The sequence below is a fragment of the Camelus dromedarius genome, chromosome 26 (genome assembly GCF_036321535.1).
Source record: "Camelus dromedarius isolate mCamDro1 chromosome 26, mCamDro1.pat, whole genome shotgun sequence".
Lineage (NCBI taxonomy): Eukaryota > Metazoa > Chordata > Mammalia > Artiodactyla > Camelidae > Camelus > Camelus dromedarius.
In genome coordinates, this window is record NC_087461.1 from 21,112,589 (window position 1) to 21,127,242 (window position 14,654).

The window sequence follows — 14,654 nt, forward strand, 5'->3', positions numbered from 1 at the left end:
CTGTCCTTCCGCGAGTGTTGGGGCCTGCCCCCACTGTAGGCATGTTTAGATTCGCTCAGCGGACGCCGCAGGGTGGCCACTTACAGGTCGTGAAATCAGAATTGTTTCCCACTCCGTGTACGTATCGGCTCCCTGTTCGCAACGTCCCTGTTAGAGACACCGTCGTTCTCGTGAAGGCTGAGAATTTATCTGGTAAGTTTTGATGTATGAAGAATTCTTCCAGTGTTGGTTTTTGTTTTTTTAAGTCTTAATTGTTTATTGTCCGTTACAGCGTTTTCTCTGTAGTGGAAATCTTAGTGTTTTCTTGGTAGTTTTAATAGTTTTTATATTAAAAGTCCACTTACTTGGTTCCTTCGTCATTTTCTTCAAAAAGTCCATATGGGTTGAAATCTAGGTGAGGACTCAGCGAGAGGATGTTTTCTTGTTTATCTATTTCAGTAATTTCTAAAGTGATTAAACTGTTCACTGGAATAGCTGTTCTTCAGTTTAGATTAGTGGTATCAGTGGAAAGAAATCCGAAGTGTTTTACCTAATTCATCTCAGTCTCTGTTTTACAGCATAAACCTTGTTCAGCAGTTTTGTGTATGTGGGGTGTTTGAATATGAAACAATAAAAAAAAGGACAGCTTGCCTTTGACACCTGCGATGGTGTGGAAATGTGCTGCTTTTTTTTTTAACATAATAAGTAGCATGGAAACACTGTGTGAGGGAGATAATTTTAAGTGATGAAAAAACCCATGGAAGTTCTACTTAGGAGACACAAGTGATAAAAACAAGTGGAAAGCCAGGGATAAATAACACCAGTCAGTGTAAAGTCTGTGTTATTTTGAGAACACTGTCACTGTGAGGTTGCTTTTTAAAACTTAGATATTTTAGTGTGGGCCTGGGGTCAGATGGGCGGCTACCAGCCCTTCACCACATGTGGGGTTTGGGCACCTGCTCAAATTGTCCTCAGGTCAGTTTATTCGCAAATCAAACGGTGTCATCCTGGAACCTGCCTCATCTCCCAATGTGATGCCCGCTGAGGGCTGGGCGTCATGTCTGGGGCCCAGGCGCTGATCCAGAAGGCGTAGAGTGCTGGTAAGGAAATCTTCCGTGCTCCTTTGACCGTAAGTCGGAAGGAAGGGAGCTGGGGGTCCCATTTGTAGCTCGGGGGCCTCCCTGAGGGTCCGGGTTCCCCAGCTTCCCCGGAAGCCCTGATGGGGTGGCCGGTCCTTGGCTGCTAGGGTCCTGACTGTCACATCCTTGCAGAGGGAGGGGGCTGCGCCCTTTGTGGCGGCTTTGAGAGCAGGTGAGCCTTTCCTGCCAGGACCCACCCCCGCTATGACGCCCTTTGTGGTCTCTTGTCCAGAACCGCAGGGCCTGCCTGCCCATCTCTAAATCAGAGGTGGCGAAAGGACCTGTCTTGGTTTAGACTCGTGGAGCCTGCGTGGGGCTGGGGTTTACCTTCCCAGAAGGTAACCCCCTCGGGGCTCCTTCAAGCTAAATATGCGGAATCTGACCTTTTTATTGGAAGATGAGGAGAAAAACATTGGCGGCCCAGAGTTTCTGAAACATGATACGTTTCATTGTTTCTAAAATACAGTCTTGTCTTGTTGCGGTTGTAGATCTGTTTTTAAGGAAAGTTGTGTAGTTTTTCTTTGTAATTTTGGTATAAAATAGTTTCTTTTTAAGCAAAACAGCTGTATTGAGAAGCCACTCAAGCACCATATATTTTTCCCCCCAGAACGAAGCCGTGGTTTGCTTCTGCTGAAGTCATCTGAAGTATCTGTTCCACGGTGAGCAGGTTTTTTTCATAAGCGCCTCCTCAGTCCATGTTATCCACGTAGGTGACATTAGCTCTTTGCTTCTGGGCCTGAGATCGTCCTCCTCGGCTTCAGTTTCAGAAATGACAATCCGCTCATTAATTTTAATGATTTCACATCAGCAGGATAATTAACCAGGCTGAAATCTATTTATCTGGACAAGAACAGCAAAACCAAAACCAAACCCGAATGAAAACTTTGTCTAAAAGTAAGCACAGTCATCTGGGCGGAGGGGACCGGCCGGTGATGCCGGCCGCGCTGGACGCCGAGTCTGGCCAGTCTCTCTCAGCTGTGGATTCACCCGTTTCACTGTCCCCATGAGTCATCTGATGTTAATAGCCCAGGTGTCTCTTCTCTGGCTTTTTTTTTCACCTTCGTTTTTGCCATTAATAAAGTAGTCATGGTATGTCATCCTGTGGATGACAGAATGTTTCATGTGGTTAAAAACAACCAGCCCTTGCCTTCGCAGTTTGGGATCCGCAGGGGAGACCCAGGTCTCCTTTGAGCTATGCCAGCTGGACTGCAGGGTCAAGAGAGTTCCTGGTTGATAGGCCTCCAGCGGCTTTGTCTTCACTCTGGTTCCTCCTAGAGTGCTTGTCTCTCGTTAGCTCTGCATTTCGAAGGTAATCGTGACCACGTTGGCTTTGCCGGGGGCAGGGAGGTGACAAGGACAGAGGATGGTGTCAGTGCTGAGCGCTGGGCGCCTCGGGAGGTGTTTCCTATCCTATGGGGCTGAGCCTGCATTAGGGGCTGTGGGACCTTCCCTCCCTCTCTCAGAATGTGGCACCAAACACCTGGTCCCAGAGGTGGGAGATGTCTCTGAACCGGGAAGCGCCTGGAGCCAGACTCAGGGCAGGTCGCCTTGCTCGGGTGCCTGTGGCTGCATCCGGACGACATCAGGGTCCTCCCAGCAGGTGGAGGGTCTCTCAGAGGCATCCTTTTCTTACGTCCGTCTTGGGACTTCCCTCTTCTGAGAGGTCTCAGAGGAAGCACAGAGGAGCTGGAAACTAAATGGATTTTTTTGGGGGTGTGTTGAAAAAGTTCTGCTTTCAAAACGTTGAGATCCAAGAAACAAAAAAAGCAACAAAACTCTTAGTTTTGATGTTGGGCAGTGCTTTAAGAAATCTGAATTCTTTCTAACAACGGCCCTTTCCCTGACTCTGCAGGGACCATAACTTAACGTCAGCAGGTGATACATCATACGTTGCCTTTGTTCTTACATCCCCGCAGTTTCCCGCAACTAGTAAATTCCCTGCGAGAGGAGGCAGGACCTCGGCGATTTGTGACAGGGAGAACTGGGGCCAGCAAGGGGAATGTGAGCTGAGTGGGAGTCTGCCACTTCCTGGCCTCACCATGGTGAGCGGCCCTGAAGCCAGTCAGCAGAAGCAGCGAGGAGGTGGAAGGCATGTTCCAGCCGCCAGCACGCTCCACTCCAGGGACGCCTGCCCTGACCTTTAGAGAAAAGCCCGTGCTTTAAGGTTCTTTCCATCAGGCAAAAACCTCATCTAACTGGCAGATTGCGATGAGGGAGCGACTCTGAGGGAAAGACCTAGGGTGTGGCTCTGACAGGTGCAGGTGTGCCGGGGAAGGTGCCCTCCCTTTTGGAGCCCTGCCCACCCGTCCCCCGTGGGTGCCTCAGGGCCCCGAGGCCACGAGTTTGAAGGGCAGGGAGCTGCCTTCTCCCTCCTTATTCTGTGCACTTCTGTCACCGTCTCCAGCCACGGTGCTCGCGCTCCGTGCTTTTTCCTGCAGACAGAACATTTCCGACTTTTGATCAGAAGTGAGGGTGGCTAATACGGGGCAGGCCTGCTTCTACGATGGCCTGCTTTGGTGGCATCCCAGGGAGTGTGCCTGAGAAGAGCTGAGTGTTCAACAGAAATCGGATTTAATAAAATAGCACCAGGGAATAAATGCTTACCCATTGTCTTATCCTCAAAAAGAGGAGTCCAGTGTTGTCTGCTTATTCTGATACTTTTTAAACTTTTGACAATATTTGCACATTATGACTAATAGTCACATGCTGCATACCATGTGTTCACAAATCATGGAAAAGGGAAGTTACTATGAAAGTGCTTCATTTTCACTCTTTGTTATAATTTGCTTAGGGAAATTTTTGAAGATCTAGGGCAGAAATTTTAAAAATTAGAGCGTTGTTTAGATGTGAGTGAACAGAACAGTGACGCTTATCCAGAGTTTATATGGGTATAGTTTTAAAAAAAAAATGAGTGAGTCCTTGTGGTCCCAGGTTTCGCCCGTGTCACTGCAGGGTGGACGGTGGGTCCCAGGGATCGTCTTCCGTCTGCCTGCGTAGGGGAGAGGGAGAGCCTTATCCTTTCCCAAGTGCTTTAAAAGCCTTTTCTTAATGGGAAAAAAACCCCTCATTTCACTGACACTTAGAACCATCCGGATGACCTCTGTGAGCTGTTTTTGAGAAGATGCCCTGAGCACACTTTCTTAATGACAAGGCGAGGAGGTGGCGTGTGTGGATGTCTCATCACAGCGGCGGGGCGCTGGCCAGGGAGTGGCAGCGGTGCCCCGCTGGGATTTGGGGGCGCCGTGGAGCCCCTGGCCCGGAAGCAGGCGGGCCCCACGCTCCCCTACCGTGAGGGCAAGTCGGGTTCGGGGCTCCGAGGACTGACTGCAGTGTGGTTGGTTTTCTCGCTTGTCTGTTCTTTAGCGCATAGACACTATTTGGATTCTTCAGTTAATAATAACCGAACACCCCTGCCTCCAAATTCTAAAGTTCCGCTGTTTTTTTGTTAAAAAGGAAGGGGATTTGTTGATATTATTTCCCAGTTGGCAAAGTTCGGCAGACCTTGTGCAGAAGCAAACGTAATTGCACTCACCTCCAGCAGCAGCAAGTGTAGAAACTAAAAACATTGATCATTTTACAATGAAATTTAGTTTTCATTATAAAATGCCAGAGATGTTCTTTATCGCAGAAACCTGTTGTGTTCACAGTAACACCGAGAGTAAAGCCAGCGCAGCCTTGGAAGGGAGGTGTCCGGCACCTGAACTTGCCCAGAGTAGAGTATTTTCTGGTGCTTTAGTGGGTCGGCTGTGCCTCTAATACGTCTCAAAATGATTTGAGTTGCAAAACATGATTAAAGCGTCTTCTGTGTTTGTGACACACATTATTTTTTGTAAGTTCTACATATTTTTAAATTTTTATCGTGAAAGTGAGGTGGGGAGCCCCATAAAAAGACGGGCAGGACCCCTAGGTAGGGCCGCTGCTCTCCTCCCAGCACCGTCCAGTTCCCTGGCCTAGAGGCTCTGTCTCGCTTTCTGCCTCTAAAGCGGCTAACTTACACCTAAAATTCTATTGGTTCCCTGAGCTCATTTCTGATTGGTTATTTCCTTCACTCCTGATTGGGTATTACTCTCACTTCTGATTGGTTATTTCTCTCACTCCTGATTGGTGTATTTTTACAAAGCTTGTTCCTGGTTGATCAACTTCTGTTAAACTTACTTTGCATAGGATGTTGCAAAGTGTAAAACTGGCAGCCTATAAAAGGCCTGTGTAAACCCACAGACGGTGTCCAGAGCTTGAAGGGTTAATTTTTCTGGTCCCACTGGCGTAATAAACCTGCGTTCTCCAACTCTACAGTGCTGCTTGGTTTTTCCCCCGGATCCAGGTTGCTGTCACAACTGAGCTGTAACACCGAGCTGTAACACATTTTTCCGTAACAAAAGAGCTGTGTTCTCAAAGCCTCAAGTCCAACAACAGGACCGGAGTGTGAGGGCTGGTGCACATGCTTCTGAGGAGGACTGCCGGATTTACCCAGGAGCCTTGCCAGCCCCTGCAGGGCCACTTTATTTCCATGTGCTTTCTCGTGGGAGCCACAGTAGCACTCTACCCCGACGTGAATTAAGTGGCACAGTGAGCCTGGGAAGCCTGGGCCAGCCCGTGGACACCTGCCCTCCAGTGCACTGGCGTGGCCTTGTCCGGGTGCTGTAAACTCTGCAAACCTATTTTCACAGTGTACAAAAATGCAGAAAGTAGCACCCGTTTGGCAGACCGGCTGCGTGTGAAGGTGAAGTTGGGTGACACAGCAAAATGCAGATCAGTTTTCAGTGTATTGCAGGCATTGTGAGGTGCCACATCCAACTTCATTGTAGGAAAGAGTAGGCTGAGTATTCCTACCTCGAGAACTCTCTCCGCCTGGGGTCGCTGTCCTCCTCCTGCGTCCTTTCCCCCAGCGGGTTGGAAATGCCGCCTGGTGTGCTGGGCCGTCTCGTTTTCCTCCCTGGTATGTTTTTCCTGCCCTCACCATCCTACCAGAATTGGAGTCTTGCTTCTGTGGCATCTTATCAGAATTAGAAGAAAACTTAATCACTTTAAATCATCTCTGGTTCTTTTCTGAAGAACATAATCTGACACAAAAATGACAGGAGTGTTAATCTCTGGGTCCGTTTTCTACGTTCCCTTTTGATTTTGGCAAGCACGTGTAGTTTGGAAAGGATTAAATCCTAAAATGCTAAGTGTCTTGTGGGGGCTCTTGTCTGGCTACTGCTGAGCAAGCATCCGGATGTTTGGGGTGTGGGGGAGGCGCGGTGCGGCTCCTGAGCTTTGCAGCGGGGCGGGCGGGGAGCGGGGCGCCAGCCAGTCCTCCCTTTCCTTGATGCCTGGTCCTATGTATTGCTTCTTTGGCCTGCGGAGCTAAAAGCCCGCCAGCAGCAGGGAAGTGGGTCAGAAACTGTACCGAGTGACATCTTCGGCGGTGCGTGGATTACCCTCCACGGGGAATCCCTCAGTACCCGGCGATCGTCTTGCCTGTGAATACAGCTGCAGGGACGCGCCGCCCAGAGCCCGCGCTGCGAATAAAGGTCCACCTTCTTTTTGAGCCATGACCTCGGGCGCCTTTCATGTGTTCATCGCAGGCAGTCTTAAAGATTTTTGCGGTGAGCCCTGCGATTAACTATAACCTTGAAGCAAATACAGGCTTTCTCTCTCTTTTTTCCCCACCCTTCTGTATGTCGTTTGCTTTTGAAAGTTTGTTCTTTATCTCTGTGTTTAGTGAGCAGTGGGACTGCTGTCCTTTCAAACAGCCCTGGTTAAGGAATCACATTAACGTTTTCAGCTCACTGTGTGTTGTCTTCACTGCCGGCTCTGCAGCCTCCCTGTAGACGCTGAACCTCTCAGAAGCTATTTTTAATTTTGGAACGTTAGGATCTAGGTAGGTGTGCCTTTTCAAAATTTATCCTACGTGGACTTTTTCCATCTGCCTTCAACAGGATTCTGAAATGGTCCTGAAAAAGTTGCCCCTTTAAGCCCTGAAGCATTTTGTCCAGTGGTTTTATGTTCTTTTTCCCCCACAGAGGCCGGGGTACATGCCCTGTGGTGTTCTCACGAGCTCTGTGTATCTGTGAGCAATTCCCCTCCCCTCATTTTTTCCTTGCTTTTTTTTCTTTCTCTGCTCTTAGGGCTGGAAGGAGGTTGTTGACTGCCTCTCTTTCATGTCTGAACAGTTGAAAGTACTGAACATAAACAGGCAGTTTCCACAGCATACCCTTGGTGGCGTGGGGCTGGGGTCGGCTTGGGGCGTGCTTGGGGGTTTCCCTTCATGTGTCTGCATTATTTACACTCCTCAATGATAAGAACATTAGTTTTGAAATATTTTTGTTTCTAGTAAATCAAACTTCGTAAGATTGGAAGATGGAGCAACTTGTTCTCTTTTTCTATAAATACTGTAATTCTCATATTGCAAGATGCAGCTGCAATACTGGGATTCACTGGAGTCAGGCTAACCCTCTGAGAAGCACCATGTCCCCTCCCCCTGTGGTGACTCCTTCCTTCTCAGAAGTGGGTTCTGGGTCCTGGGTCCTGTGTTCCCACTGCTGCATCCACACACTGCCCCTCCGCACCCGGGAGGAGCACCCCTGACCCCTAGAAGCTGCCGTCGTCACCTCTGCTCTGCTGCTGTCCCGGCTCCGACTTAGGGCTTGGTGTGTATTTAATTCCTCCCAACACAGTCCTGAGAGTGAGAGTGTGTGTGTGTGTCTGCGTGTGTGCACGAGGTCTCTCCCGTCAGCACGTAGGTGCTCAGTTAACCCCCCCGCCCCCCGCCACCCTTTGAACCCCTGGCTCACTGTCCCTCTGCTGGGCTTCCTGCTCCTCCCAGCCCAGGTTTGGTTCCTTCTTACCTTTCGTGTGTCAAGTCAGTGGCCGCCCCCCACGGGGACCTCCCTAGTCCTCATGCTCGAGGGAGGGAACATCCCTGCTGCCTTCTTTGCTGTCTCTGCTCTCACCTCCCTTTTCTTTCCAACACTCGTGAATTTGAGTCTGTCTTGGTTTCTGTCAGTTTCCATGCCCTTCAAGGCACAGGCATGGTCTTGGTGACTGTAGGTAGCTCCTCGTGGTCCGCCCTGTAGTTCTGAGTAAGTGGTTCAGAGGAATTGAAAGGGAAAGTCTATGATGACTTTACTTTTTCTGGCACTGTGTGTCATGGGTGGATTCTCTGCGGGGTGGACTAGATGGGCCATGTCTGTGGTGTGAGGCTGGTATTTACGAGTCACAAGCTGGGACCTGCAGACGGTCGGCAGAGGGGAGACCTGTTTTGTGTGATGACATGTACATCTGTAAACTGTGGGACCACGGTCAGACTTCTGAGTCATCCAGGCTTGCTTGTGCAGCTGCTGTTTAGAAAGTCCTGGTCTGATGGGGGCACAGCCCCCTTGTCTCCTAGCTTACTCAGTCACCTCCGGTCTTTCTCCAAGGGCGCCTTGTAGCACAACGTGGATTCGGTTGTCAGGAGGTGAGCGCGATCAGTCTGTTGCCAGCTGTGTCGCTGTGTCCTAGCAATTTCCGCTGTGTCGGCCTTGGTGATGGCAGCCCTGGGGAGGCCGAGGAGCAGGTGCTGGGAGGAGGGGGATACGTGGCGAACAGGCCCCCAGAGTGTTGTCAGAGGCCTGACAAAGTCATTGATTCTGTTAGCTCCAGAAATGTTCATTACTTGCATACTTAAAATATTTGATTTTCAGAAACTATTTAATTATTCTTTGTGTTTATAACTAAAGTGACAGATAACTTTCCAGTTAATTGGAAAAATAATATTTGAACAAACCATTTGATTCTATTTAATATTTATAAGCAATTGAGTTGAAAATAATGTATTCTCTCCTGATATGTCCTATATTTCATTTGCTTGAGAGCTGGGATTTTTTTTTTTTCTGTTTAAAAAGAATTTTTTTCCCAAAAGTTGTGAGTTTCCTTTATTTCATTAGAATGAATATGAATTATACTATTACTCTGACACTCCAAGCTGGCAAAAATTTTCTTTTCTTTTGGAGATGATTATTCCTATTCTAGGAACAGCAGAGTTTGGTATTCTATGCTCAGTATGTAAAATGTGGATATTATAAATTCTGACTTACCATTAGCATTTTATACCTAGTATATAGCTTTTTGATGGTTTTTTCTTCAATCATCTCTTTTTCTGTGTGGATATTTGATATAAAATTGAGTTTTAGAAATTATTTTCAAGGAGAGGAGTAATATCCTTTGTTTCTTATGGAATTGCACAAAATGTTTTTTAGTGAAAGGAATTGATTCTGGACGGAGGATGACCCCACACAAGCTGAGGGGAATTTTATTTTTTTAAGTTGACGGTAATAGGTGTCCCTGTTTGTTCCTGATTGTCCTCCAGGCTCATTAGACAGCTGTTGAAATGAGCGATTAGAATGATGGGGTCTCCTCTGGTACCTTGGAAGACAGTACACTCACTGCACTGTCTGGGGGTTAATTTAATAATATGATTTCTTTTTTTTAAATTAAACAAGTTTAGAATATGTTGTTTACTTGACTGTTGCAGAGGTAACGCAGTCGTAGTTCCAGAATCCAGTGTGGTTACACGTGGTGTACAAAGTCCTGCCTGCCTGCCGCCAGCTCTCCTGCCCCGTGAAGCCCCCGCTCCAGGTGCTCATGGCAGTTTTCTTTCAGCAGCAGATACGAAAGCATGCTCTTTGCACATTTTTACCTAAATCGAATCTATCATCTTCTGGGCTTTTTTTTTTTTTTTTTTTTTTTTTGCTGACAGTGGTTGGGTGGTCTTTGTATATTGAAGCATAAAAAGTGTCCATTTGTGAACCGGTTCAGTCATTTTCCTTTGCATAGAAGGGTCACTGTCTGCCGATGGGCGTGTGGATTGCGTACTGGGTTTGCTGTTGCAGACAACACCGCAGTGATAACCCTTGTTCTTAAGCCACTTGGCATTGAGTACCTCCTGGGCAGACCCCTCTGCTCTGCCCCGCAAATGACTGTACATGTGTGGGTTTGTACGAGAGGGTGCAGGTTGGGAACTTCGATGGGTGTTTCCAGACTGACCTCAGGAGATGCTGGACCAGGTGACAGTCCCACCAGCCGCGCCCAGGAGACCTATTCACACGTGCATCACATCGCAACACGAGGTTCTGTGAGATCTGATCAGCTGACGAGATGTGCCTGTGAAACGGGGCCCCCTTGCACGTTCCCCGGGGCAAAAGGAAGGCATGGACACAGCTGGCAGCAGGGGAGCCGAAGGTGGCTCCCTTTCCCCTCAGGGAGAAGGGCCACTCTGTTCCCCATCTTCCCTGAGGAAAGGGCACGCTTGGGGGTGCAGTGGGGTCCTTGCCACTCCTTCAGGGCCGAGTCCAGGTCTTCAGTGTTTTCTTGGATGGCAGTCACTCGGAAGTTTGTTCTTTCTGGTCTCAGTGTTTTCTTCCTTCCCTAACTTTAATTTCTCTGATTCTTCCCTCAAACCCCGAGTTATTTGGGGGCTGAGCGAACTCTTTGAGAGCTTGAATGCAGGGGAGGGTCCAAACCCTCCAAAAAATCCATTTTTAAGTGGCAAATGTTTATTAAAATAATTGTTTGTTTTTTACTGGAGTACAAAATGTTAGCAAATTTGCCCCAATAATATTATGGAAGAAAATTAAGTTTAAAAGATTTTTCTTCAGGTGCCTCCCTTGGAAACTTTTAAATAACATTTTTGTTAATGTTAAATACATAAAATTCAAATGAGGTTTTCTTTTTTTTTTTTTAACATTTTTTATTGATTTATAATCATTTTACAATGTTGTCAAATTCCAGTGTAGAGCACAATTTTTCAGTTATACGTGAACATATATATATTCATTGTCACATTTTTTTCTCTGTGAGCTACCATAAGATCTTGTATATATTTCCCTGTGCTATACAGTATAATCTTGTTTATCTATTCTACAATTTTGAAATCCCAGTCTATCTCTTCCCACCCCCTGCCCCCTTGGCAACCACAAGTTTGTATTCTATGTCTGTGAGTCTATTTCTATTTTGTATTTATGCTTTGTTTGTTTGTTTTAGATGCCACGTATGAGCGATCTCATATGGTATTTTTATTTCTCTTTCTGTCTTACTTCACTTAGAATGACGTTCTTCAGGAGCATCCATGTTGCTGCAAATGGCGTTATGTTGTTGGTTTTTATGGCTGAGTAGTATTCCATTGTATAAATATACCACATCATCTTTATCCAGTAATCTGTTGATGGACATTTAGGCGGTTTCCATGTCTTGGCTATTGTAAATAGTGCTGCTGTGAACATTGGGGTGCAGGTGTCTTTTTGAAGTAGGGTTCCTTCTGGATATATGCCCAGGAGCGGAATTCCTGGGTCATATGATAAGTCCATTCCTAGTCTTTTGAGGAATTTCCATACTGTTTTCCACAGTGGCTGCATCTACTCAAGAAATAGAAATAAAAGCAAGAATAAACAAATGAGACCTAATGAAACTTACAAGCTTCTGCACAGAAAAGGAAACCATAAGTAAAACAAAAAGACAACCTACAGAATGGGAGAACATTTTTGCAAATGAAACCGACAAAGGCTTGATCTCCAGAATATATAAGCAACTTATACAACTTAATAAGAAAAAAACAAACAACCCAATCCAAAAATGGGCAGAAGACCTAAACAAGCAATTCTCCAAGGAAGAAATACAAATGATCAATAGGCACATGAAAAAATGCTCAATGTCACTAATTATCAGAGAAATGCAAATCAAAACCACAATGAGGTATCACCTCACACCAGTCAGAATGGCCATCATTCAAAAATCCACAAATGATAAATGCTGGAGAGGCTGTGGAGAAAAGGGAACCCTCCTTCACTGCTGGTGGCAAATGAGGTTTTCTGAACGATTATTTCCCCTTTGAAATAACTTGTGCGTTCTTTTCATGTTTTAAATCTCTGGTATTTGATAAGTATTTTTCTCTTATGAATGAAGATTATAATATGCCCACTGTCCCCCCTCCCTCGCCCACCCCCGTCTTGTCAATAATTGTTCTTTATTTGCATAATTTGCTGAAGGCAAATGAGTTGAATGATGAGACAGGAAAAGGACAAGATTTTTAAAAAACGGTGGCTCATTAAATGATTCTTGAAAGATGTGAGGTTTTTGCTGATTCTCAGCAGTAACCTGTGCACATGGATCCCGCGGGAGCGGGATCAGTGGTTCTTCCTCACCCGGAGGTGCCCAAGGGGAGGTGCTGTGTGGTTTATCTCTGCGCTAACACGGGTTTCCCTGTTACGCCTTAGGCTCTATGTAATAGCCTGAAAACAGCCCCTTTGAAAGTCCTCAGCTTCTTCCCGAATGTGAACATCCCGTGTTGGCCTTGGCGGCTGGGATTTGCCACTGAGACTCATTTTCTTGAGATACAAGATTTGTGTTGATGGGATTGGTCTGTTTGGGGTTTGAGGATCACAGCCAGCAGATGTCTCCTTTGTGACCTTTCTCATTCTGCAAAGGATTGTTGGCAACTGAAATCCTCCTGTTCTCTCGCCCCCCCCCCCTTGTTCCGTCACTGGACGCCTGTGCTGACTAGTTTACTGTGCAAAGCAGCTGGTTTAGATGAATCTTGTTGTTTGCAAACTTCTCCCTTTCTGGCATTTTCAAGAGTTGAGCTGGTAAGGTGCTTGCACCTGCAGTAGCAAAAGAAAGTGTCCAGGAGAGCTACAAATGCAGTGACTTCCTTCTGAAATTATTTTCTGTTCATCACAGCATCAAAATGTAGACGGGACATGGTTACACACACACACACACACACACACACACACACACACACACACACACAGTAAAGATAATATCACGTGAATCATAGCTACCAAATGTGACATTTCCCAATTGCATTTAAGTGTCTAGAAAGACAGAATGTATGTCCCCATCCCCATTTAAATGTCGTTTACCATTCTGTGACCCATGGTTTTGGGCACCTCATGTCAGTTTTTCTATCTCTTGCGCATAGATAAACTTGTTCTAGTTTACTAAATGGTTGACGAGAACTGGTGTAGATGTGTGGGCATCAGGATGTGGTGGTGATCGTGTTACTTTGAGGCATTTTCACTGAAGAAGACGCAGCCTGGGATCCTGCTGCTTGCACGTTTGACCAAGCAGTGGTAGTTTGAGTATTTTTCCTCCTGTTTCCTGTTTCTTTTCCTCTCTACCTCCAGTCCTGGAGGGTCTCCTTCTAAATGTCTCTCAGACCTGCCCAGTGCTTCCACTCCTGTCCCTTCCTCCCGAGGTCAGGCTGCCGTCAGCGCTCTCCTGGGTCACTGCATCAGCATCCCCGCCTCCCCTGTGTCTCCACTGAGGTCAGAGTGACGGGCAGCACAGAGCTGGCCCCCGGTAGTGCTTGGAACACCGTCTGGAGCCGTGGGGAGTGGAGTGGTTGGCGGCAGCAGCTTGAAGTCCGAGTGGGTTGGAATTTCATAGCCTGTGTTATGCTGAGCGAATTCCTGAAGTTTCTAAGCCTCAGGTCAAGTTTCATAACTTTCTAAGACACCTTTCAGGGGATTGTAAAGATTAGATGAGACAAATCATCTAAAACTTTTAAAATAGCACCCAACAGGGTGGGGGTGGGGCTCAGCGGTAGAGCACATGCTTAGCACGCACGAGGTCCTCGGTTCAATCCCCGTTGCCGACAGAACCCCAGCGTGTAACGCACAGTAAGACTCACTAAGCACCAGTCTGGATGCTGGTGTTCCTGTTGTGTGTGGAGGGGTCTTCTTGCCGGCCCCTCACTGGCTTCTCCCGCCCTGCCAGTCCCCTGGACTCCTCCGGGCTCAGATCCCTCCTGCTCTTGTGCTTCTGGCCTTTCGAGCATTCCGGGCAACTGTCCCCTTCCTCTTCCTCAGTCCTCTCCTCCTGGTCACAGCTCGGAAGTCGCCCCTGCTGGAGACGCCCCCACCTGCTCCTGCCAAAACCGAAGTCAGGAGCACGCGGCAGTTTCCCAGTCTCTCTCTTTCCATCCCAGCACTTACCGTGTTTCTTCTTTACTGAGCATGTGGCCCATTTCTGTTTCTCAGGGCTTTGTCTGTGTTGGCTTTTGAGGGAAGCGTGACTAAACTCCTGGTGGCCTTCGTCTCCCTCACAGCGGTTGCATCTGAGCGGACCTTCTGCACCTTGAATCTGTCCTTGTAAAGGGCCCTCTGCTTGTAATTTGTGAACCTAAAACCGTCCTCTTAATAACGTTTTTATAGCAAACATTCTGATAAAAATATATATTCTTCCATAGGTAGTATATCTTTTCTCACATTTAATGTTTAGCTTTTCAAAAGTCTCTTCTGGATTAAACTGGAGAAAGTTGGAGGGGAGGGCAAGGAAAGCTAGATTCTATCAGCAGAAATCTAGGCTTTCGGAGTCACTCATACTTCACATCCCTGGAGGGACTAATTTTCCTGAGAACTTTGTATTTTAATCATAAACAGACCCAATTCAGCAATACTTTCATAAACCCTTGGCTGAGATTTTGGCATTAATGTCCTGAACTCATAGAAAGAGAAACATATTTTTGTAGACTGGCCAAGGAAAATAGGTCTCAATTCAAATAAAAATAATGTT

The 14,654-nt window shown here is 46.9% G+C and overlaps 1 protein-coding gene across 16 annotated transcripts in view; it reads left to right on the forward strand.

Annotated features, from left to right (window-relative positions):
- Positions 1-14,654, forward strand: part of LOC105099564 (partitioning defective 3 homolog) — a 535,951-nt gene that overhangs the window by 236,965 nt on the left and 284,332 nt on the right. The window lies entirely within an intron of this gene.